Below are 24,936 nucleotides of genomic sequence, written 5' to 3' on the forward strand. Positions count from 1 at the left end.
TGGGGTGAGGATTAACACAAAACAAAACACACAAAAAATGATTTAATAATTGTGAGAGTAGCCAAAACCGGTTTGGCTCAGTGGAAGAGCGTCAGCCTGCGGACTGAAAGGTCCCAGGTTCGATTCCGGTCAAGGGCATGTACCTTGGTTGCGGGCACATCCCCAGTAGGAGGTGTGCAAGAGGCAGCTGATCGATGTTTCTCTCTCATCGATGTTTCTGACTATCTATCCCTCTCCCTTCCTCTCTGTAAAAAATCAATAAAATATATTAAAAAAAAAAATAATTGTGAGAGTAGTGTTTCATTGTAAGGAATTTAGAAGATTGTGGAAAATATAAGAAGTGAACCCTAATGTACCTAGACCTGGTCTTTTTATGAGCTCTCAGCCATGTAAGTGATATCATGATCAAATTATTTCCCACAGAAGCAGGGAGGCTGGGTGTCCTGGAGGGCCCACCCCACAAAGTCCAGTGGTCGAAGCCCTATTATTGCAATGTCCGGTACTTAGAGCTGCAAGCCAGGACTGAAGGCAATGTGGACTAATGGGAGCGTGGGAACCATAGCCTCTGAACTCGAGGGTTCTGACAGCGCTTTTGTGCCTCATTGGTACTGGTCCTCTTGGTTTCTTCTGCGAATTCTCCACTGTGAAAGTTCTCCGTGACATTTCTGCACTACTTTGAAATATGCAGGTGAAAGAGATTAGTGAGAAGGCTTAGCCCTTTGCTTTCACTGAGAGTAACTGGGTGACCCAGATCTTTCCTTCTTTAGAAATACACACATAGTAGTCAGGAGAAGAGGCTGGAACCAGACGGTTCCTGGTTCAAATCCAACCAATGCCTCTGTTACAAACTGAATGTTTGTGTCCCCCCAGTGTGAGAGTATTTGGAGGTGGGCTCTTTGGCTGTGATTAGGGTTAGATGAGGTCAGAGGGTGAGACCCCCATGATGGGATTAGTGTCTTTATAAGAAGAGGAAGAGACCAGAACTCTCTCTCTCTACCATGTGAGGACACAGAGAATGCAGCCATCAGCAAGCCAGAAACAGAACCAAATGGGTCGGCACATGATCTTTGATGTTCCCGCCTCCAGAACGGTGAGAAATAAATGTCTGGTATTTCATAATGGCCTCCAGAGCTGACTAGACAGCCTCTAACTAGTCATTCTCTCCATCTGTAAATAGAGATGATAATAGTATCTACCTCACAGGTTTACTTTGAATTAATGAAAAATTGTGTGTAAGTAAAATACTGAGCATGGTGTTTGGAACTTAGTGAGTGCTCAGAAAATGGGATGATGATGATGAATAATAAATAATGAAACTTTGCTACTTTGGGGTATGGCTACCTCAGGACAGAAACAAACGCATGTCCTTTTGCTTGTCTTTTATGTGGATTGGTCCCCATAAGAAAGCTCGGGTACTAAAAGGACCAACCAAACTGATGCTGTCTCTTGTCACAATGGAGATATTGCTTTGTTCCAAGTGTTTTCAGCGCCTAGCAATTCCTGGTTCTATTAGAGTGTTGCATAAAGATTATAGAACAGTTAATCCTCAGAATTTTTCCAACTATGAGTCCATGAAAAAGGACTTCAAACTGGATATTCCAGAATATTTCAACTTTGCTAAAGATATCTTGGACAAATGTGGAAAAGGTACATAGCAGGACCAGTCTACACTTCCCATCAGAGTGATGTTGCCCGAGGGAACATTTGGCAATGTCTGGATACCATTTTGTTGCCATGACTTGGGGGGAGGGTGTGGCTAGTTGGTAGGGGTATTGCTGAACATCCAGAATGCACTGACCAGTCCCCCACCACCGCAAAGGGTTTATCTGGCTCAACATGATAATGGTTCTGTGGTTGAGGAAACCTGGGTCACAGAAATGTATTATTATAGGTTAGTTTTTTAAAAATACAAAAAGGAGTAGAGTGAAAAGTGACTCCAAGGACATAGATACAGCATTGGGAGAAATATAAAGGGATTCTAACCCTCAGGCTAAATTAGAAGTGACCCGTGCTGGGAGAATCTCCTGGCTCCCAACATACTATATAATAAAGAAGTAATATGCAAATTGACCATCACTCCAACACACAAGATGGCTGCCCCCATGTGAACACAAGATGGCTGCCACAAGATGGCTGGCAGGGGAGGGCAGTTGTGGGCAATCGGGTCTGCAGGGGAGGGCAGTTAGGGGTGACTGAGCCAGCAGAGAAAGGCATATGGGGATGACCAGGCCTGCAGGTGAGGAGATTTTGGGGGGGAACCAGGCCTGCAGGGGAGGGCAATTGGGGAGGACCCAGGCCTGCAGGCGAGGGCAGTTGCGTGGGACCAGGCCTGGAGGGGAGAGCAGTTGGGGGTAACCAGGCCAGCAGGGGAGAGCAGTTGGAGGGACCAGGCCTGTAGGGGAGGGCAGTTAGGGGCGGCCAGACCAGCAGGGGAGGGCAGTTTGGGGTGACCAGGCTGGCAGGGGAGGGCATTTTGGGGCAATCGGGCAGGCAGGGGAGCAGTTAGGTGTCGATCAGGCTGGCAGGGGAATGGTTAGGGGGTGATCAGGTGGCAGGCAGAAGTGGTTAGGGGAGATCAGGCAGGCAGGCAGGCAAGCGGTTGGGAGGCAAAAGTCCTGGATTGTGAGGATTTCTGACTGCCCGTTTAGGGATGTCCGACTGCCCACTGGGATCAGGCCTAAACGGGCAGTTGGACATCCCTCGAGGGGTCCCAGATTGGAGAGGGTGCAGGCTGGGCTGAGGGACACACCCCCCATGCACGAATTTCGTGCACCAGGCCTCTAGTCCGATATAATAAAAGCTAATATGCAAATCGACTGAACTGTGGAACAACTGGTTGCTGTGATGTGCACTGACCACCAGGGGGCAGATGCTCAATGCAGGAGCTGCCCCCTGGTGGTCAGTGCGCTCCCATAGGGGGAACACCACTCAGCCAGAAGCCAGGCTCATGGCTGGTGAGTGCAGTGGTGGTGGAGGGAGCCTCTCCCACCTCTGGTGCAGCGCTAAAGATTTCCAACTGATGGCTTAGGCCTGAGCCATCAGTTGGACATCCCCCAAGGGCTCCTGGACTGCAAGAGGGCACAGGCTGGGCTGAGGGACACCGCCTACCCCCCAGTGCACGAATTTTGTGCACCGGGCCTCTAGTCCTATCTAATAAAAGGGTAATATGCAAATTAACCATCACTCCGCTACACCCACAAGCCACGCCCACAAGCCAATCAGGAGCGGATATGCAAATAAACCCAACCAAGATGGCTACTGCCACAGGGAGCAGGAGGGAGGCTTGGGTTTCCCTGGCAATGGAGGAAGCCAAGCTTTCCGCCTGCCCTTGCCGGCCTAGGCCTCCACTCAAGGCTACAAAGTTTCAATGATAGAAGATACATAAACCCAAACAGAAATGGTGGCAGCCATGGAGCTGGAAAGAGCAGGAGGCTAGGGTTGCCCCTGGCGATGGAGGAAGCCAAGCTTCCCGCACACCCTGGCCGGCCCAGGCCTCACTTAAGGCTACAAAGTTTCAATTATAGAAGATACATAAATCCAAAAAAAATGGCTACCGCCATGGAGCAAGCAGAAGGCTTGGCTCCGCTCCAGGCTACAAAGTTTCAATTGAAGATAAACCCCAGATACCAGGGCCTCCGCTTGGGTCGTCCCCATATGCCTTCCTCTGCTGGCTCAGTCACCCCTAACTGCCCTCCCCTGCAGGGCCCTCGCCCAGGCCGCCCCACACCCCAAGGGAACCCCCACCCTGATCCGGGACACCCTTCAGGGCAAACCAGCTGGCCCCCACCCGTGCACCAGGCCTCTATCCTATCTAATAAAAGAGTAATATGCAGATTGACCATCACTCCAACACACAAGATGGCTGCCCCCATGTGGTCAAAGATCCTGTCCCCATGTGGACACAAGATGGCCGCCACAAGATGGCCAACAGGGGAGGGCAGTTGGGAGGGACCAGGCCTGCAAGGGAGGGCAGTTGGGGGCGATCAAGCCTGCAGGGGAGGGCAGTTAGGGGTGACCAAGCCAGCAGAGGAGGGAAGTTGGGGGCGACCAGGCCTGCAGGGAAAGGCAGTTGGGAGGGACCCAGGCCTGCAGGGGAGAGCAGTTGGGGGGAACCAGGCCTGCAGGGGAGGGCAGTTAGGGGTGACCAGGCTGGCAGGGGAGGGCAGTTAGGGGAAAACAGGCTGGTAGGGGAGCAGTTAGGCATCAATCAGGCTGGCAGGGTAGTGGTTAGGAGGTGATCTGGCTGGCAGGCAGAAGCGGTTAGGGGCAATCAGGCAGAGGCAGGCGTGTGGTTGGGAGCCAGCCGTTCTGGATTGTGAGAGGGCAGTCGGACATCCCTCAAGGGGTCCCAGATTGGAGAGCGTGTAGGCTGGGCTGAAGGACACACATCCCCGTGTATGAATTTCGTGCACCGGGCCTCTAGTCTGGAAATAAGAATCCAGAGTTCTTTCCAAATACTCCTTGTGTGTCCTAATGAGCGGCCTGTGACTTCTTCAGGAAAATGTTCCACTCGTCTGTTAAAATAGGATTTAGCTTGGTAAGCAACTTTAAGTCTATGACTAGATTATCTTTCCTCAGGCTGGAAAGAGACCCTACAATCCAGCCTTCTGGTGGATAAACGGAAATGGAGAAGAAGTGAGATGGAGTTTTGAGGAACTGGGATCTTTGTCCAAGAAATTTGCCAATATACTTACAGAAGCCTGTGCCCTGCAAAGGGGAGATTGAGTCATTGTAATTCTGCCCAGGATCCCAGAGTGGTGGCTTGCAAATGTAGCCTGCTTTCAAACAAGTTAGTAATGTTTGAAAACTGATCACATTTAAAGTGGGAGATTTTCCAAAACATTTAAGTAATCGTGAGACATTTATTTGGGCAAGTGGTTTGAGGAACTGTACACAAGATAGAATTATTCTCAGGAACCGTAGAAATATGTTGGAATAGGTCATATCTTTTGACCTAAACTAGGAGTTGGGTTTTTCAAAATGTAATATTTTCATGAAGTGAGTGCCACTCAACAATTAAATACGCTCATACCTACTGCTTTCTCCTCCTGAGGACCAGCATGGTCATCTGAAACCCAATGCAACCACAGACTCAAGAGACCCCCAGCCCCTGGGCATGCCTTTGCTCCCCCTGATTATTGCCATCACTCCGCGACTGTGACTCCGCCTTCCAACCGGTTCCTGCACCTTGGAAAGCTGACCTCTGAATGTCCTCCAGAGCCCCTCTTTTCCCATTTCATTGCTTCATCTCACTGCACATGTTTGCCATCTGCTGAATGCATTTCCCCAAAGTTTCCCCAATTCTATATTGTCCTCCCCAATCCAATTCATCCTCCATTGTCAGTGTTCCTTCTAGAACACTCATTTTTATCCTAGCAGTTGGCTGCTTGACTTTATTTCATAACTCCCCGTTGCCTCCCAGATAAAATCTGACCTTCAGGTGTCATGGAAGGCTCTAGCTGGCTTCTCTTTATTCTCATTTTCTCCCCTCTTACTCCATGTCAAACGGTTTCTTATAAGGTTTGCTACCTTTCCTGTCTCCAGGTGCTTAGGCACACTGCTTCCTTCACTTGGAAAGCCTTCCCCACACTCACCACCTAGACCTGTGGTCGGCAAACTGTGGCTCGCGAGCCACATGTGGCTATTTGACCCCTTGAGTGTGGCTCCTCCACAAAATACCACAGCCTGGGCGAGTCTATTTTGAAGAAGTGGTGTTAGAAGAAGTTTAAGTTTAAAAAATTGGGCTCTCAAAAGAAATTTCAATCGTTGTACTGTTGATATTTGGCTCTGTTGACTAATGAGTTTGCCGACCACTGACCTAGACAATTGTTGTTAGACCCTCAAGGCCTGGCTTTCATGTCAGCTCCTCAAGCAACCCGGCCTGCTGCTCCACTCTAGGTGCTTTCATTTTTAGGCTCACCCCAAAAACATGCATGTCTGTTAACCTGTGCTCTATTGTCTGGTGTATTTGCTCCTACCTCCGTCATTCTCATAGGACTATGTAGTTCTCAAAAGGCAATGACTGCCCTAGCCAGTTTGGCTCAGTGGATAGAGCATTGGCCTGTGGACTCAAGGGTCCTAGGTTTGAATCTGGTCAAGGGTACATGCCCTGTTTGCAGACTTGATCCCCAGTCGGGGCATGCAGGAGGGAGCCAATCAATGATTCTCTCTCATCATTGATGCTTCTAACTCTCTCTCCCTCTCCCTCCCTCTCTGAAATCAATAAAAATATATTTAAAAAAAAAAGGCAATGACTATGATACATTCATCTCTGATCGCCAGTGATTGGCATATAGTAAATGCTCAGCAAAATGTTTGTTGAATTAATATCCCTATTGTCATAATAAATCATTACAGTAAGTAGCCATTATTAATTTATTATAATCATTACTTGCATTGCAGAGAGTTATATGCTCTAATCTCATGTGTACATTTAAGTTATATGTTGGAGTTGTATAGTCCACTTTAATTTTATTTATTTATATATTTTTACTTTACTTTTATTGTTGAGACTATTACAGATGTCCCCATTTCCCCCACTTCGCCCACCTCCACCCAGCCCCCACCCCTGCCCTCTGGCCATCACCTCACTGTTGTCTGTGTCTACATAGTCCACTGTGACAGTTTTTTGAAACAAAATGATTGCATTCACAAATGCTGTGTAAGCACATTGTCTTATTAAGAGACTGATTGCCAGATGCATTCCCATCAGTTCAGGCAGGGAGAACTGCTGAACTCCTACTGAGAACCTTGCTGAAATGAAGTGCAGGAAGAACAGTGGTCTCTGCAAGGACCCAGGCCCTTCAGCAGGCAGCGGCTTTCTCTCTCGTGCTCTGGAGCCACAGGGCTCTTGTCTTCCTCGTCCAAGCGTTGCCCCGTTGACTTCTTTCTGCTAACACATGGTTTTTCTGTTCCCTTTCATTTGGCTGGCACTTAACTGTTTGCCACACAGATTCCTCGGGCTCTGACCCTATACTAATATGTCCCAACCAATAATCCACTCCGTCTCTTAAATCAAATACTTGAGGCAGAATCTGATTGGCACAGCTTGGCTTAGGCCGCTCAGATGTGGTCAGAGGCAGCTTCATCTGATAGAACATGGTTCCTGGGGCTGTGGGCAAGAGAGCAAGCAGAGTCTCTTAGAAGGAAGAAGGAGAGGAAGGTGATGAATGATAAGTCTATTATACTAACTGTTGGTGTCCCTCGTTAGGGCGTCATAATGCCGGGGTTCTTTTTCCCAGCCTTACAAAGGGTTCAGCATTCTGGAGAAAGGGGCTGCGTGTAGATGATTAAAGAGTCCATGGACAAAATATAAATTTGAGAGGCATTGGGGGTCAGAGGAGCTTCAGCTGAAGGAGCTAGAAGACTCTCCTTGTCTCAGGACTCCGTGCTTTTATTAAACACAATTTGTCCCAAGGCAAGGTGGAAATATACACTTCAAAGGGTAAGGTATCAAAGGGTAGAATACAGAAGCATTATCAGTTTGGGGAATAGCCTACAGCTGTTCAGGTGTTTGGCCAACAGGAGGCAATAAAATGCCCTGAGCTGGCCGTCTGGCAGCAAGCAGTCATTCTATTCAGGTTTGGGGGAAGTGCCCTTTAGCCGTTTCCAACAGGTAAACTACATATGTGGCTCACCCTATTGAGCCACCTAAGTCCCATCAACCTTTTGACGGAACTCTTGTAATTATTACATGCTGGAATTGGTTCTCGGCAACTAACTATGCCAGTCCTTATGGCAGAATTGGAAATGTGCTCAGAGTTATGTAATCTCCTAATAAGTTTTCCCTCTTAAGAAACCTTAGGTAATTGAAATATTTACAAGGACTTCAGTTGTTCACATATTTCTTAGGGTTATATACGTATGTGATAAAATGATCAAGAATGGCAAAGGAATGTTTCACACAAATTTGTCCAATAGTTTCTGGGAAGCAGGGGCCAGGCACATGGGGCCTCACACATATTGTTAAATTGTTTTTCTTAAACTGGGTGGTAAGTAATGCATATTTTTATATTTTAAAAGTAAATCATAGGAGAGAAACCAAGATGGTGGCATAGGTAAACACCTAAACTGCTGCCTCACACAAAAATATCAAAACTACAACTAAAAGACAAAACAGACACCATCCAGAACCACAGGAAAGCTGGCTGAGTGGAAATTCTACAACTAGAAGAAAAGAGGAAAGCACATTGAGACTCAGAGGAGCTGCAAAAGGCTGAGGTACGGAGACTCGCACACGGAGAGGACAGGCGGCTGTGTGCACGGGTGGCTGAGTGTGCAGCTGGCTTTCTAAAGCGGGAGGGAGAAGGAAGCTCCCAACAGCACTGAACTCCAGACCCGGCCGAGATGCTGGGAAACCAGACTCATTCGGGGGGAATCTGGACTGTCAGGAAAAGAGAAAGCACACTGAGACTTGGGAGCTGCGGAAGGCAGAGGTCCGGAGGCATGCGTGTGCAGAGAGGACTGACTGCTGAATGCACGGGAGGCAGAGTGTGTGGCTGACTTTCTAAAGCGGGAGGGAGACGGAAGCTCCTGACTGCGCTGAACTCCAGTTCCGGGCAAGTTTCTGGGAACCCCGACTCATTCGGGGAGAAACTGGACTACCTGGAAATGGGTGAAACTCGAGGGCAGCTTTCTCTCAGAGGTGCTTGCAGTGATTACCGAGGGACACTGAGACCCAGGGGCCTCACAGGGCAGGGCTGACGGGAAACCAAGGCTTTCTGCTCCGCCCTGAAACTCTGCCCCATCCAAGCTGAGCACAGAGGCTTTTGCAATTTTGCAAGTCTTGTCTCATAAGAGTGTCTCCAGCACAGAAGTTCTCCCAGCATAGACACAGCTGATCCTCACAGCCAACTGGCCTGGAGGTCAATTCCTCCCAATGATACCAACAACAATCAAGACTTAACTACAACAAGGCTGTACACACAGTCCACAAAGGGGTGCACCAAGAGTGTCCACCTCAGGTAACTGGGGAGGCTGAGCCACTGTGCCCTAGAGGACACCTATCACACAAAGCTACTCTACCAACTCAAGGAAGCAACGAAAATGAGGAGACAAAGAAACAGATCACAAATGAAAGAAATGGAGGAAAACAAATGACTGGATATAGAGTTCAAAACCATGGTTATAAGGTTTTTCAAGAATTTCCTAGAAAAGGCCAATAAATTTAGCAAGACGCTTGAAGATATGAAAAAGGACCAACTAGAAATTAAATATACACTGACTGAAATAAAAAATATTATACAGAGACCTAACAGCAGACTAGAGGACCGCAAGAATCAAGTCAAAGATTTGAAATACAAAGAAACAAAAAACACTCAGCCGGAAAAGCAAAAAGAAAAAAGAATCCAAAAAGTTGAAGATAGTGTAAGGAGCCTCTAGGACAATCTCAAGCGTACCAACATCCGAATTATGGGGTGCCAGAAGAGAGAGAGCAAGATACTGAAAACCTATTTGAAGAAATAATGACTGAAAACTTCCCCCACCTGGTGAAAGAAATAGACTTACAAGTCCAGGAAGCGCACAGAACCCCAAACAAAAGGAATCCAAAGAGGACCACACCAAGACACATCATAATTAAAATGCCAAGGGCAAAAGACAAAGAGAGAATATTAAAAGCAGCAAGAGAAAAACAGTTAATTACCTACAAGGGAGCACCCATACGACTGTCAGCTGATTTCTCAACAGAAACTATGCAGGCCAGATGGGAGTGGCAAGAAATATTCAAAGTGATGAATAGCAAAAACCTACAACCAAGATTACTCTACCCAGCAAAGCTATCATTCAGAATTGAAGGTCAGATAAAGAGCTTCACAGATAAGAAAAAGCTAAAGGAGTTCATCACCACCAAACCAGTATTATATGAAATGCTGAAAGGTATTCTTTAAGAAGAGGAAGAAGAAGAAAAAGGTAAAGATAAAAATTATGAACAACAAATACATGTCTATCAACAAGTGAATCTAAAAATCAAGTGAATAAAAAATCTGATGAAGAGAATAAACTGGTGAATATAATAGAATCAGGGACATAGAAAGGGAGTGGACTGACAATTCTCTGGGGGAAAGGGGTGTGGGAGGTGCGGGAAGAGACTGGACTAAAAGCATACACCTATGTATGAGGACAGTGGGGGGGAGCTAAGGGCAGAGGGTGGGGTGGGAACCGGGTGGAGGGGAGCTATGGGGGGGGAAAAAGAGGAACAATTGTAATAATCTGAACAATATTTATTAAATTAAAAAAAAGTATTCAAAAGAAAAAAAAAAGTAAATCATATAGATACACTGCATAAATTCTGTTGCATGTTTGGCATATTTTGCAATAAAAAAAGAAAAATGGCCCTGGCCAGTTTGGCTCAGTGGATAGAGCATCAGACTGTGTACCAAAGGGTCCCAGATTCGATTCCGGTCAAGGGCATATGCCTGGGTTGCAGGCTCAATCCCCAGTGGGGGGTGTGCAGGAGGCAGCGGATCAATGATTCTATCTCATCATTGATGTTTCTATCTCTCCCTCTCCCTTCCTCTCTGAAATCAATAATAATAATAATAATTAAAAATGTAGAATTGAATGGTGTCTTTTGAGGAGTCTTAAAAAGTTGAGAAATGCATTACTAAATGGGAGAAGATTGGGATGAGTTATACTGTGTTTCCCCAAAATGAAAGGTGCCGAGTCCTACAGAGGAACAGTGCTAAGCTGTGGCTCTCATGCCCCTGGGCCAGCAGCATCAGCATCCCTGGGAACTGGTCAGAAATGTAAATTCTCCGGCCCCAGATCTACTGAATCCCAAACTCGGTGGAGACAGGCAAAACACAGCAATCTGTGTTTAACAAGCCCTTCAGGTGGTTCTGATGCCTAGTCAGGTTTGAGAACCACTGAGCAGAGGAGGGAGACTCTCCGACTGGAAGCCTTGCAGACCTCACGGCCCTGCCTGATATTGACCAGAGCTGGGCACTGGCCTGGCAGGTCAGAAGCTGGTCCATGTTAGTGCGTGAAGAGTACAGCACAGGATCTTGGGGTGCGGTGAGGGGCCCTCATTACCATGTTTATGCTATAGAGTGGATAAAATGACACTACCAATTTATCTATTTGCATGAAGGACCAAAAGACTGGTATGAGTAGCTCTTTCTCCCTGTTAAGGCACCTGCACGAAAAGAGGAAGTTTAGCTGGAAGTGTGTTTGGTGTACAGAACAGTAACTTTCATCATTTACTGGCATCAGGATTTGAAAGCCCAATCTATTCACGAATCCCTCTATACCCACCCATATTTCCATGCAACAGATGGTCACTGGGCACTTGCTCTATTTCAGGAGCGATGAGGTGTAGGGCCCAGTGGGGGAGAGTCACGAGTTAGATAAACACATACTGTATAAGTGTGACAAGTCCTAGGAGAGAACACAGCAGCCATTGGAGTGTATAAGAGGGACCACTGAGACTGAGAAAGTCAGGGGTGTTTATGCTGAGACCTGAGGGACGACTCCGCCAGTGGAGAGGGTGGGTAATGAGAGCATTCTAGCAAGTGGAAGAGCATGCACAAAGGTGCTGAGGCAGGAGGTGACTGGTAAGTTTGGAACATAAAGCACCTGGTGTGAACATGGGTGCTGGCTAGGGATCACCGCATCCCAGGACCTAACATGTGAAATACCCTACCTGTGACTGCCTCTAGACAGGCCTGGATGGGTGCACTCGGGATGCCCAGCAAGTGTCCTTCCCGCCTGCCCTGTGGTGCAAGGGCCCTCCTGAGCCCAGTCCTCTGCTAACATAGCATGTACCAGGTGCAGGTTGCTCCTCTGTGAATCATGTCTGCTTCCACTGGCTTCGCATGTCTCTGTTCTGACCTCGTTTATGTTGAGTTTATAGTTTAGCTCTTCAGAGACAGTCTAGTTCCCTTATTTCCAGTTTCTCAGTTCTATCCGACAGCCCTCAAAAACATACTCTGTTATATAACATTTTAATTTTCAAACTCTTTTTGTATTTTTTTTAAATGTTTTTTTTTTAAATATATTTTATTGATATTTTACAGAGAGGAAGGGAGAGGGATAGAGAGCTAGAAGCACCGATGAGAGAGAGACATCGATCAGCTGCCTCCTGCACACCTCCCACTGGGGATGTGCCCGCAACCAAGGTACATGCCCTTGACCGGAATCGAACCCGGGACCCCCCAGTCCACAGGCCGACGCTCTATCCACTGAGCCAAACCGGTTTCGGCTCTTTTTGTATTTTTACAAGCCAAATCCAGTTACACCAGAAATCTTAGTATATATAGTTATTTTAAAATGTTAATTCCCAATGAGCTGGTCCCTTTTTTTAAGTGTTAATTACCACACAAAGCTAGTGAAATAGCCAATTATCAGCTCACAGATCTTTATGAGGTTTCTATAATGTATGTGACCCCACTGGCTTTAAAAATTTTTTTGCTCATTCAATCTTCATAAGAGCCTTATGATTTTCTTTTTTTTTTTTTTTTGGAGGGGGGGACCCATCTATACTAATAAAAGGGTAATATACTAATTAGACCGGGAGACCTTCTGGACAAAGCCATGGTGGTGGGGCCAAGGCAGAGGCAGTTAGGGGCGATCAGGCCAGGAGGGGAGGGCAGTTGGGGGTGATCAGGCCAGTGGGGGGGGGCAGTTGGGGGCGAGCAGGCCAGAAGGGGGGAGCAGTTGGGGGCGATAAGGCTGGCAAGGGGGGGCAGTTAGGGGTGAGAAGGCCAGCACAGGGGGCAGTTTGGGATGAGCAGGCCGGCAGGGGAGGGCAGTTGGGGGTGATCAAGCTGGCAAGGGAGAACAGTTGGGGATGAGCAGGCCAGCAGGGGGGTGCAGTTGGGGGCAGTCAGGCTAACAGATGGGGGGGGCAGTTAGGGGTGATCAGGCCAGAAGGGTGGTGCAGTTGGGGGCGATCAGGCCAGCAGGCAGAGTGGTTAGGGGTGATCAGGCAGGCAGGCAAGTGAGCGGTTCGGAGCCAGTGGTCCCAGATTGCAAAAGGGATGTCTGACTGCTGGTTTAGGCCCTGTGGGATTGGGCCTAAACCGGCAGTCGGACATCCTCTGAGGGGGTCCCAGATTGGAGAGGGTGCAGGCCGGGCTGAGGGACACCACCCCCAACCCCCATGCATGAATTTTGTGCACTGGGCCACTAGTATTTTATAAATAGGAAGGCCAAAGCTTTCATAGATTGGGAGAAAAAAACATTAAGTCACAAGACCATAAAAATCCTAGAAAAAAACGTAGGCAGCAAAACCTCAGACAGCTCACATAGTATTTTCACCAAAACTTCTCCTGAGAAACAAAGGAAAATATAAACAAATGGGGACTACATCAAAATAAAAGGCTTCTGCACAGCAAAAGAAACCAGCATCAAAATGAAGAGGGAGCCCTAACAGGTTTGGCTCAGTGGATAGAGCATCGGCCTGCAGACTGAAGGGTCCCAGGTTCGATTCCGGTCAAGGGCACGTATCTTGGTTGCGGGCACATCCCCAGTGGGGGGTGTGCAGGAGGCAGCTGATCGATGTTTCTCTCTCGTCGATGTTTCTAACTCTCTATCCCTCTCCCTTCCTCTCTGTAAAAAATCAATAAAATATATTTTTTAAAAAATGAAGAGGGAGTCCACTGTATGGGAGAATGTATTTGCCAATGATAGTCTGATAAGGGGTTAGTTTCCAAAATATATAAAGTACTCATATGGAAGATTAAAAATGGTGGCAGAGTAGGAGGATGCTGCACGGACATGCTCCCAGGAACAAGCTGGAATTACAACTGAAATATGGGAAGGCTTCCTGAATAATCAATGGAAAACTCACAGGAGAGAACCCTGATATCCAAGGACTGAAGGTGGAGACCACATAGAGACTGGTAGGAGGGGTGGAGGCACAAAAGGGCTGGCCAGGCATGCACAGATGGCAACTGAAGTCCCAGAGAGATATCTTGGTAGTGGGCAGGGGGATGCCACTGAGAACTATGGGATCTAATTCTGAAGCTGGGCTCCCCAGCAGAGAACACCATACGGAGGAGAGTACCCACATAACATCTGGCTGTGAAAAGCAGTGGGGTGCTGTCTGCCAGGGAGTAGCAGCTGAAAGTTCGGGCACCCTCTTAAAGAGCCAACACACAAGAATTCCCTGTGAAGCCACTCACCTTGTGCTCCAGCAGAGGGTGTGTGAAGTGGACTGGAGCTGTGAGGGCAGAAACCAGGACTGGGTACTCAGGGGAATAGAGCTCAGAAGGCAGACACCCCAAGTTTCCTGGGCTGAGTCTTTCCCAAATAGACATCTGCCTTGCCTGGAGGGAAGACAGTCGACACACCCTATTGGAAAACACCTTGCCCTGAGGCCACTTAAGAGATTAAAAGTAACAATTAGCCTCCAGGTAGAAGCAACTGCCCCACCCTGTTAAAAATAATTTCTGGCCACACCTGAGGATGATTGTCTGGGGGGCAATTCAAGTCAGAATCCTATCAGTCTGTAGGCAAAGGTGGTCTCTGGAGGCTTTGAGTCTTTGCCTGGTCCAATTAGTCAGAAACAGCCTTTAACACTGTCGTGCACTAGACATTGAGAGGTATAGAGGATCTACCTAAAACTTGTCACAAACCCAAACAGACAACCAAAATGAGGAAACAAAGAAACAACCCCCAAATGAAAGGACTAGCGAATTCTCCAGAAGAAGAGATAAATGAAGCAGAGATGAGAAATTTATCTGAAACAGAGTTCAGAGTAATGATGTTAAAAATGCTCAACAGTATAAAAAAAGATATAGTAACTATGAAAAAAGAACAGTCTGAGATAAAGAATGACATAGCACAAATAAAGAACACACTGGAAGAAATACACCGCAGATTAGGGGAAGCTGAGGATTGAATCAGTAAATTAGAAGACAGAGTTGAAAATATCACTCAATTAGAGAACCAAAAAGAAAAAGAAATTAAAAAACAGGAGGACAGCTTAAAAGAGCTGTGGGACAATGTGAAACATAACAATATTAGAATGGTAGGTGTGCTAGAAGAGGCAGAAAGGGAGAAAGAAACAGAGAAGGTGTTTGAAGAAATAATGGTAGAAAACTTCCCTAACCTGGTAAAGGAAAAAGTCACACAAGTTCAGGAGGCACAGAGAACCCCAAACAGACCCACACCCAGACACATCATAATTAAAATGCCAAAAATTAAAGACAAAGAATCTTTTTTTTTTAATATATATTTTATTGATATTTTACAGAGAGGAGGAGAGAGGGATAGAGAGCTAGAAACATCGATGTGAGAGAAACATCGATCAGCTGCCTCCTGCACACCTCCCACTGGGGATGTGCCCACAACCAATGTACATGCCCTTGACCGGAATCGAACCCGGGACCCTTCAGTCCACAGGCCGACGCTCTATCCACTGAGCCAAACCGGTTTCGGCAAGACAAAGAATCTTAAAGGCAGCAAGAGAAAATAAAACCGTTACCTACAAAGGAGTTCCCATAAGGCTGATTGTCGGAAGCTGCCCATTGTCCTCACTAGCAGAGAGGTGTGGACAAGGAACCCGGAAGGCTGGTCAACCTTGAAGCTCTGAAAGGTCAGCCAACCACTCACTGTCTAGTTGAGACAATGGTAGCTAAAGCAACTCCCACATTTTAGTCTTATGTAAATCCTTGCTGATTGGCTATTACTGGCTATGGTGGATCCCAAACCTTAATAAAAGGGATCGCAAGGCCAGAGCAAAGAGGAGTCCTCCCCCTAGAGTTGGGCTTCCGCCTGGCCCCCGATAAATCCAAATCAATATTTTCTAGTCTCTTTCATTTGTGTGCGGCCTCCTCCAGAACCCGAACCCTGAACCACGCAGGTCGTGTGGGGGGACACTTGCAGCTGGAGCCCAAATGTGGGTTACTACAGCTGATGCCTGATTTCTCATCAGAAACTCTACAGGCCAGAAGGGAATGGCATGAAGTACTCAAGGTAATGGAAAGCAAGAATCTGAAACCAAGATTACCATATCCAGCAAGGCTATCATTCAAAATAGACGGTCAACTAAAAAGCTTACCAGAAAAAAAATTAAAAAAAGCTTACCAGACAAAAAAAGGCTAAAGGAGTTCATCACCACCAAGTCAGCATGACAAGAAATGCTAAAGGGATTGCTGTAAGGGATTGCTGAGAAGAGGAAACAGAGAGAGAAACCTAGCCATGAAGAATTAAAATGGCTATAAGTAAGTACCTCTCAATAATAACCCTAAATGTAAATGGATTAAATGCTCCAATCAAAAGGTGTAGGGTAGCAGAATGGATATAAAAACATGACCCAAGTATATACTGTCTACAAGAGACCCACCTTAAAATAAAAGACACACAGGATGAAAGTGAAGGGATGGGAAAAAAATCTTTCCCATGCAAATGGAAAAGAAAAAAAAAAGCTGGAGTAGCAATACTCACATCCAACAAAATAGAGTTTAAAAGCATAATGCTAAGTGAAATAAGCCAGTTGGAGAAAGATAAATATCATATGATCTCACTCATTTGTGGAATGTAATGAACAACATAAACTGATGAACAAAAACCAGAGGGGAAAAAGAATACTAGAATATAATAGAAGTAATCCTGTTATTAGAAGATTTTTAATATTTCCTAGAACTTTTGTTAGTACAGTTTTGGTAATATTATTCTTAAAATCCTTTTATTCTTGAAATATTAATGTTTATTGCATGTAATATATGTAAGATAATTTTTCTTGAATAATTGGTGTTTATTGCCTGTAACATCATATTTAAAATGGTTTTTCTTGAGATGTAAGATTTATTGCATGTAACATTATTATATTTAAAATCGTTTTTCTTGAAACTGAAAAAAAATAAAGTACTCATACAACTCAACAAAAGGAAGACAAACAATCCAATTAAAAAATGGGCAAAGGACCTAAAATAGACACTTCTCCAAAGAGGACATACAGATGGCCAAGAGACATATGAGAAAATACTCAACGTTATTAATCATTAGAGAGATGCAAGTTAAAATGACAATGAGGTATCAGAATGGCTACCCTCAACAAATCAACAAATGACAAGTGCTGCGAGGATGTGGAGAAAAGGAAACCCTAGTTCACTGCTGGTGGGAATGCAGACTGGTGCAGCCATTAGGGAAAACAGTATGGGATTTCCTAAAAAAATTAAATATGGAACTCCCATTTGACCCAGTAATCTCACTGGGAATATATCCTAAGAAACCCGAAACACCAATCAGAAAGAATGTATGCAGAACAATTTTCAATAGCTAAGATTTGGAAACAGCCCATTAGCAGATGAGTGGATAAAAAAGCTGTGGTACATTTACACCATGGAATACTATGCAGCAGTGAAAAAGAAGGATCTCTTATCCTTTGCAACAGCATGGAGGGACCTGGAGAGTATTATGCTAAGTGAAATAAGCCAGTCAGAGAAAGGTAAGTATCACATGATCTCAATCATATGTGAAATCTAATGAACAAAATAAACTGATGAATAAATTAGAACCAGAGGCATGGAAAAATGGAACAGACTGACGGATCTCAGAGGGAAGGGAGATGGGATGGGGACGGGGATGGGATGAGATTAACCAAAGAATGTATATGCATATATGCATAACCTGTGGTCACAGACAATAGGGTGGTGAAGGCCTGGGAGGGATGGGAACCAGATGGAAGGGCAGTGGGGACAAAATGGGTGGGACATCTGTGATACTCTCAATAATAAAGATAAGTTAAAAAAACACACAACATTAAGTCATTTGCCCAAAGTCACTCAGCAAGTCAGAACTAGACTTGCAGTTGCCAACATTTGCTACAAGCTTCATAAAATTTCAAATAGGAATAGTTCTTAAAAATCACCTAGTTCATTTTTCTCAAACTTCGATGTGCACATGAATCACTTGGGAATCTTATTACACAGACAACAATATGGTTATCAGAGGGAAGAGGGTGGAAAGGGTAGTAAAGGGTAAAAGGGGTCAAATAAATGGCAGTGGAAAAAGATTTCACTTGGGTGGTGAACACAATACAATATACAGATGACATAGTATAGAATTGTACACTTGAAACCTATATAATTGTATTAACCAATGCCACCCCAAGAAATTTAATAAAAAATATGTTTTAATGTGGATTCTGACCCAATAAGCCTGGTTGCAGCTGAGATTTCATAATAATTATTATTTTTTCTGTTAATCCTCACCCGAGGATATTTTTCCATTGATTTTTAGAGAGAGTAAAAGGGAGAGGAAGAGACAGGGAGAAATATCTACGTGAGAGAAACACATCCATTGGTTGCCTCCTGCACGAACCCTGACCAGGGCTGGGGAACCTGCAACCAAAGTACATGCCCTTGACTGAAATCGAACCCAGGACCCTTCAGTCTGCAGGTCAATGCTCTATACACTGAGCCAAACTGACTAGAGCAATAGATTCTTTTAAAGATATATGAATTATGTATTGGCTGACGTTAATTATCTAAGGGTGATGTATTTAAATACTGTGCTTCTTAGTGCAGAATCTCAGAGGGAAGGGGTGTCAAGGGGGGAAGTAATCCACCAAGGACCTTGGATGCATATATGCATGGCCCATGGACACAGACAGTGAGGTGGCAGGGGAGGGATGGCTTAGAAGGGGTCAATGGGAAAAAAAGGGGACATCACATATAATAAAGAGGTAATATGCAAATTGACCTCACACCCTCACAAGATGGTTGCCTACGACCAGGCCGGCAGGGGAATTAGTGAGGGATGACCAAACGACTGAACAAGCAGGCTGTGTGGGGTGACCAGGCCAGCAGGGGGGTTAGTGCGGGATGGCCAAACGACTGAATAAGCAGGCTGCGTGGGGCGACCAGGCTGGGAGGGGGGTTAGTGAGGGTCGACCAAATGACTGAACAGCAGGCTGTGTGGGGCGATCAGGCCGGCAGAGGGGGCAGTTGGGGGTGATCAGGCCTGCAGGGGAGCAGATAGGGGCGATCAGGCTGGCAGGGGTGGTGCAGTTGGGGGTGACCAGGCTGACGGGGGCGGTGAGGGGCGACTAGGCTGGCGGGGGGAGACTTGGGGGTGACCAGGCTGGCAGGGGAGCCAGTAAGGGGTGACCAGGCCGGTGGGGGGGGGGGACAGTTGGTGGCAACCTGGCTGGCAGCAGGGGGGAGTTAGGGGCAACCAGGCTGGCAGGGGGGGCAGTTCGGGGCAATCAGGCTGGCATGCAGAGGCAGTTAGGGGTGACCAGGCAGGCAGTAAGGTGAGCGATTAGGAGCCAGTGGTCCAGGATTGTGAGAGGGATGTTCGACTGCTGGTTTAGGCCCGATCCCATTGGGCCTAAACCGGCAGTCAGACAACCCCCAAGGGGTCCCGGATTAGAGAGGGGTGCGGGCTGGGCTGAGGGTACACCCCCATGCACGAATTTTGTGCACTGAGCCTCTAGTATGTAATTAAAAAATAAGTAAAAATAAATACTGTGCTTTTTCATGATGTGCTGACTCATTGTTAGTGCCTTCACACCTTGGAAAGAGTCAGGTAGCTACCTATCCCCAGGTGAAACATCTCAAAGGAATAGCCTTGGAGTTACACCTCATAAGCATCACCTTGTTACAAAGAGAAGGTATTTCACAACCAGGACCCCATCACAAGGCTATGTGGTTGCAGTTGCCTGTCCCTTCAGAACTCCACTGGAAGGGCTTAGCCTTTCTGAAGTGGACAGGAGTCAGCGTGGAGCCTGGGTCGCCGGGAGGAGTAAGGCATGTGGCGTGCCTTCCTCGCTCTGGGAAGGTCTGGAACTCGAGTGGTGAAGCCTGGGGTGTGGCTATAGGCAGATTAGATATATAAAGGTATAGTCTTGAAAGTCCATTCATCCTTTGAGAAAACAATAGCTAAAATTTGTTCAGCACTATTTTAAACTTGTTACACATTTTAGTTAATTGAATCCTCAGCAATCCTATAAAGAAGGTAGCACCTATTATTATAATCCCCATTTTACAGCTGCAGAACTTGGCATTCTTGGAGATGAAGTGTCTTGTCCAAGGCCAACCTATCAGTATCTGGCTCAGGCACTCAGTCTTAACCTTCACCTGCAGAGCAGTTACAGCAGGCGGCCGCAGCGGCACAGAGCAGGGTGGCTGCCTCAGTCCTGCGCTCTGGGAAGGAGCAGAACGGTCCATGCATTCTAAGAGGCACTGGATGAAGTGGCCTCGTGCACAGCTAGCTCGGGAGGCTGCAGGGACCAGTCCTGCATGGCTACCTTCTGCTTTGGTGATGTTGGGCAAGTTATTCATAGCTTTAGTGTTTGGAGTTTTTGGGTGAGGATTATAAATGAGTTAAAATATGCAAAAACACTTAGAATAGCACCTGGCACTCAAGTACTTAATAAGTGCTGGGTAATACACTTTTCAATCAAAACCCTCTTCAAGGTGAATGTTATGGTCTTCAGATAGATGATGATTATCCAGCATTTAACATTCTTTCACTTTAGGCCAAAGCTTTGAGATCCCATGAAAGGCAAAAGCAGGGTAATGAAAGGAAGACAAATAGAAGACACCTTGCCAGGGGAATGGATGAAGCCATTCTGAGAAATACAGAATGCATGGAGCTATCTACACACCCTAACAGGATGGGGAAGCCTTCCTTCTAAACATTGTTTCTTTTCTGCTCCTTTAGGTGCAGTTTCAATTCCAGGGACACTCAGCTGACCCAGAAAGACATCCTCTACAGACTGCAGTCTTCAAAAGCCAAGTGCATTGTCACCCATGACGCTGTCGCCCCAGCAGTAGATGCGGTGGCATCTCAGTGTGAAAATCTGCGCTCCAAGCTCATTGTGTCTCAGAACCCCCGAGAGGGGTGGGGGGACCTCAAGGAGATGATGAAGTGAGTAACCATCATTGTTGTAGAATAGCTTCCCCCAAAGAAAGACAACATTGACAAGATACTCAGCCCACGAGTCATGTGATCAGAAAAAATGACGAAAACAATAGGCAGCCTGACCGGCATGGCTCAGTGGTTGAGCATCGACCTATGAACCAGGAGGTCACGGTTCGATTCTCAGTCAGGGCACATGCCTGGGTTGTGGGCTCGATCCCCAGAGTGGGGTGTGCAGGAGGCAGCTGCTCAGTGATTCTCTCTCATCATTGGTGTTTCTATCTCTCTCTCCCTCTCCCTTCCTCTCTGAAATCAATAAACATATATTAAAAAACACACCGGGCAAAGGGAGCAGCTGGTGATTAGCACTGTGCTGGCATGCAGCGCTCTGAGGCAGGCAGGAGCTTGGCCTGTCTTCATAGTTGGGATTTCCAGGAAGCAGACCCGAGACAGAGATTAGTCGTATTAAGAAGTTTACTAAGAAGTTATCTTGGGGTCAACACCTGTGAAGGAAGGCAAAGGATGTGGGATTGGGCAAAGGAAGAAATTTATCTGCCGTGAATTGCCAAAAAGCCTCCAGCCGACCCACTGAGGCCTATGGAGTTTGGATAGCCCCTCAGAGCAGTTCCCAGCTAAAGTAAGAGGCCGGCCTTGCCATGCCCATGGCCAGTCATGAGATGGGGGCTGTCTCAGAAGGAGGCCTGGCCTTGGGGAAGGCAGCTGTCAGAGGGCTCCGAGTAAGTCTTCCATCCCGGCAGCGGGATTTAGCAGGTGCCACAGCATCAACCGCAGAGCTGGGAGCAGCTCCCAAAAACAAGTACAGCAACACTGCTGCCGGGCTTATAGGACACTCATGAATATAGAACACTCAATATTCATGAATGCAGTTATGAAACTGAATTATTCTGATGCCCAGGCCCTGCGGGGGCGGCTTCCAGGGCTCATGTCAGGTGTTGGTTATCTCTCAGCCTCAGGCGAACTGCAAATTCCTTGTCTAGAATGAGCATGCTTTACTCAAGGGTTTGGGAGCATGCTCCCACTTTCTCTAAAACAGCTAACATATATTGAGTTCTTACCAACGGCCAAGGACTGTTCTAATAAAAATAATGTTATAGTTACAGTATAGCTGCCATGTCTGTGGCTCTGGTGTATGCCAAAACTGTTCCAAGCACTTGAGATATATTAACTCATTAATCTCACTGCCTCGGGGGTAGACACTGTGATTATACAGATGAATAAGGCCAGATGCTAGCATCTGGTGGTGCTGGTTCAAACCTAGGCAGTGTGGCTGCTGAGCCCATACTCCTGTCTGTGATGTTCAAGGGCTCTAGTAGTGAGAGATTGATATGGTAACTCTGCCTCAGGCTTCAAAAGAAACCATATCTGTGATAGGAGTGACAGGCACAGGCTCTAGGTACTACCTATTTTTAAGAAAGATACTAGTAATTATGGAATCAGAGATCAATCACACTTGGTCTAGCTCTGCTAGGCTTTGAAAACAGCTTTCCTGCCCTGGCTGGTTTGGCTCAGTGGATAGAGCGTCGGCCTATGGACTGAAGGGTCCTGGGTTTGATTCCAGTCAAGGGCACATGCCCCGGTTTCGGGCTCAATCCCCAGTAGGGGGCGTGCAGGAGGCAGCCGATCAATGATTCTCTCTTATCATTGGTTTTTCTATCTCTCTCCCTCTCCCATCCTCTCTCTGAAACCAATAAAAATATATTTAAAAAACAAAACAGCTTTCCTACATTTCTCATGGCCTGGCTGCTCTGATTCATTCAGCTTTGGCCTGGTAAACTCTCTATGCTTCGTAGACGCTGGGTGTGCAGAGCTTGCTTACTCTCAGCTGCCCTGATGTCTGACTTACATAACAGCCCAATTATCCTTCAGAACTAAATGCTTTCTTTCTCTTTAACTGGGGTCCTTCCTTCCCTGGATGGGTGCTTAGATCCGCTTAAGTGTTACTGTTTACTGTATTCAGAACCATGTTGATGCTCATGTGGGAAACAGAAAAACAATCCTTTCAGAAGTCAGCAAACAATTCCTACAAAAGGAGTGGATAGTAAATATTTTAGGCTTTGCAGGCCATGCAGTCCATCTCTGTCACAGCTGCTCACTTCTGCTGTTGTAGAATGAGAACAGCCATAGGCAACATGTAAATGAATGGGCATGGCTGTTTGTTCCAATAAAACTTCATTTAAAAAAAAACTTTATTTAAAAAAACAGGAGGTGGGCCTGATTTGATCTATGGACTATAGTTTGGCGACCCCAGCTTTATATACCACTAAAGGCCTGATGCACAAAATTCGTGCAAGAGTAGGCCTTCCTTCCCCCAGCTTCCCTCTGGCACCTGGGACCTGGGCTTCCCTCTGGCTGCTGGCAGGGAACCAGGACCTGGGCTTCCCTCGCAGCTCCGGCTTCATCTGGAAGGTCGTCCAGTTTAATTAGTATATTACACTTTTAATATTATAGACTAGAGGCCCAGTGCACAAAATTCATGCATGGGGGAGGGGTACCTCAGCCCAGCCTGCACCCTCTCCAATCCGGGACCCCTCTGGGGATGTCTGACTGCTGGTGCGGGATCGGGCCTAAACCAGCAGTCGGACATCCCTCTCGCAATCCGGGACCGCTGGCTCCTAACCACTCACTTGCTAGCCGGCCTGATCCCCCTAACTGCTCTCCCCTCCCGGCCTGATCCCCCTAACTGCCCTCCCATCCCGGCCTGATCCCCCTAACTGCTCTCCCCTGCTGGCCTGATCCCCCTAACTGCCCTCCCCTCCTGGCCTGCTCCCCCTAACTGCTCTCCCCTGCCAGTTTGATCGCCCCTAACTGCTCTCCCCTGCCAGTTTGATCGCCCCTAACTGTAACTATTTTCTCTCTTTTCCGCGTCCAGTGCGGCTAGAGAGCGGGTCCAGTTCCTGAGTAGAGGAGCTGGGGATTGAGAAATAAAAGAAAGAAAGAAACAAGACACAAATGGAAGGAAAAAGCTGGGACCGGGTGGGACCACTGTCCTCTTCTGATGAAGGGACAGGGACCCAAAGCCCATGCAGCGTGTTTATTTTATACCCCCAAATACCAGGAATTTTCACCAAAAGTCAAGACAAAGGAGATTATTTGCATTCTTGAGTAGGCCTGAGCATTCCTGGTGCTTGACTGGATTTACATATCAAAAACACACTCCCCGACACCTGGGCAAAGGTAAGAGTCAGTGCTGATAACACATCTGCCTTTTTGGTAAATGTGTATCCAAGATGCGGCTTTGCCTGTCACCTTAGGTTCAGCTGACAATAATTAAAGAAATGCCCATGTGCCTTCCCAGGCGCTGTCTACACCTAACCACCTCTGCCTCGGCCCCGCCACCATGGCTTTGTTCGGAAGGACGTCTGGAAGGTCATCTGGAAGATGTCCGGTCTAATTAGCATATTCTCCTTTTATTAGTATAGATTACCCATGAATACACTAATTTATTAAAAAAAAAAATCAGCCCTAGCAGGTTTGGCCTAGTGGATAGAGTGTTGGCCTGCGAACTGAAGGGTCCCAGGTTCGATTCTGGCCAAGGGCACTTGCCTGGGTTGCGGGCTCAATCCCCAGTAGGGGGTGTGCAGGAGGCAGCCAATCAATGATTCTCTCTCATCATTGATGTTTCTATCTCTATCCCTCTCCCTTCCTCTCTACAATCAATAAAAATATATTTTTTAAAATCACATTTTGCCCTAGCTGGTTTGGCACATTGGCTAGAGTGTCAGCCTGTGGACTGAAGGGTCCTGGGTTCAATTCCAGTCAAGGGCATGTACCTTGGTTGCAGGCTCCTCCCCAGTCTGGGCCCTGGTTGGGGCTTGTGCAGGAGGCAACCAATCGATGTGTTTCTCTCACATTGATGTTTCTCTCTGTCTTTCCCTCTCTCTTCCACTCTCTCTAAAAATCAGTGGAAAAATACCCTCGAGTGAGGATTAACAAAAAGAAAGAAAATCACATTTTAAAGCATTCATGGTGAAGGGGCAGATCTGCACAAATCCGTGGTTACAACACCCTAGAATTCTCATTCTGTTGCAGGAATGATGCAACTCTTGAGGTTTTAAAATGTGCTGTTTAATCTACACTAATAAAAGAGAAACATGCAAATTGACA

At 46.6% G+C, this 24,936-nt stretch overlaps 1 pseudogene across 1 annotated transcript in view; it reads left to right on the forward strand.

The window, feature by feature from the left end:
• The first annotated feature begins 1,409 nt into the window (after positions 1-1,409).
• LOC308255050 (acyl-coenzyme A synthetase ACSM3, mitochondrial-like) overlaps positions 1,410-24,936 on the forward strand; it is a 41,899-nt pseudogene continuing 18,372 nt past the window's right edge. Inside the window, exons 1-3 of the transcript in view lie at positions 1,410-1,647; positions 4,579-4,789; positions 20,614-20,820. The product of the transcript in view is annotated as an acyl-coenzyme A synthetase ACSM3, mitochondrial-like (transcript). The remainder of the gene's footprint in view (positions 1,648-4,578; positions 4,790-20,613; positions 20,821-24,936) is intronic.

The sequence above is a fragment of the Plecotus auritus genome, assembly GCF_963455305.1.
Source record: "Plecotus auritus genome assembly, chromosome: 7".
NCBI classification, from domain to species: domain Eukaryota; kingdom Metazoa; phylum Chordata; class Mammalia; order Chiroptera; family Vespertilionidae; genus Plecotus; species Plecotus auritus.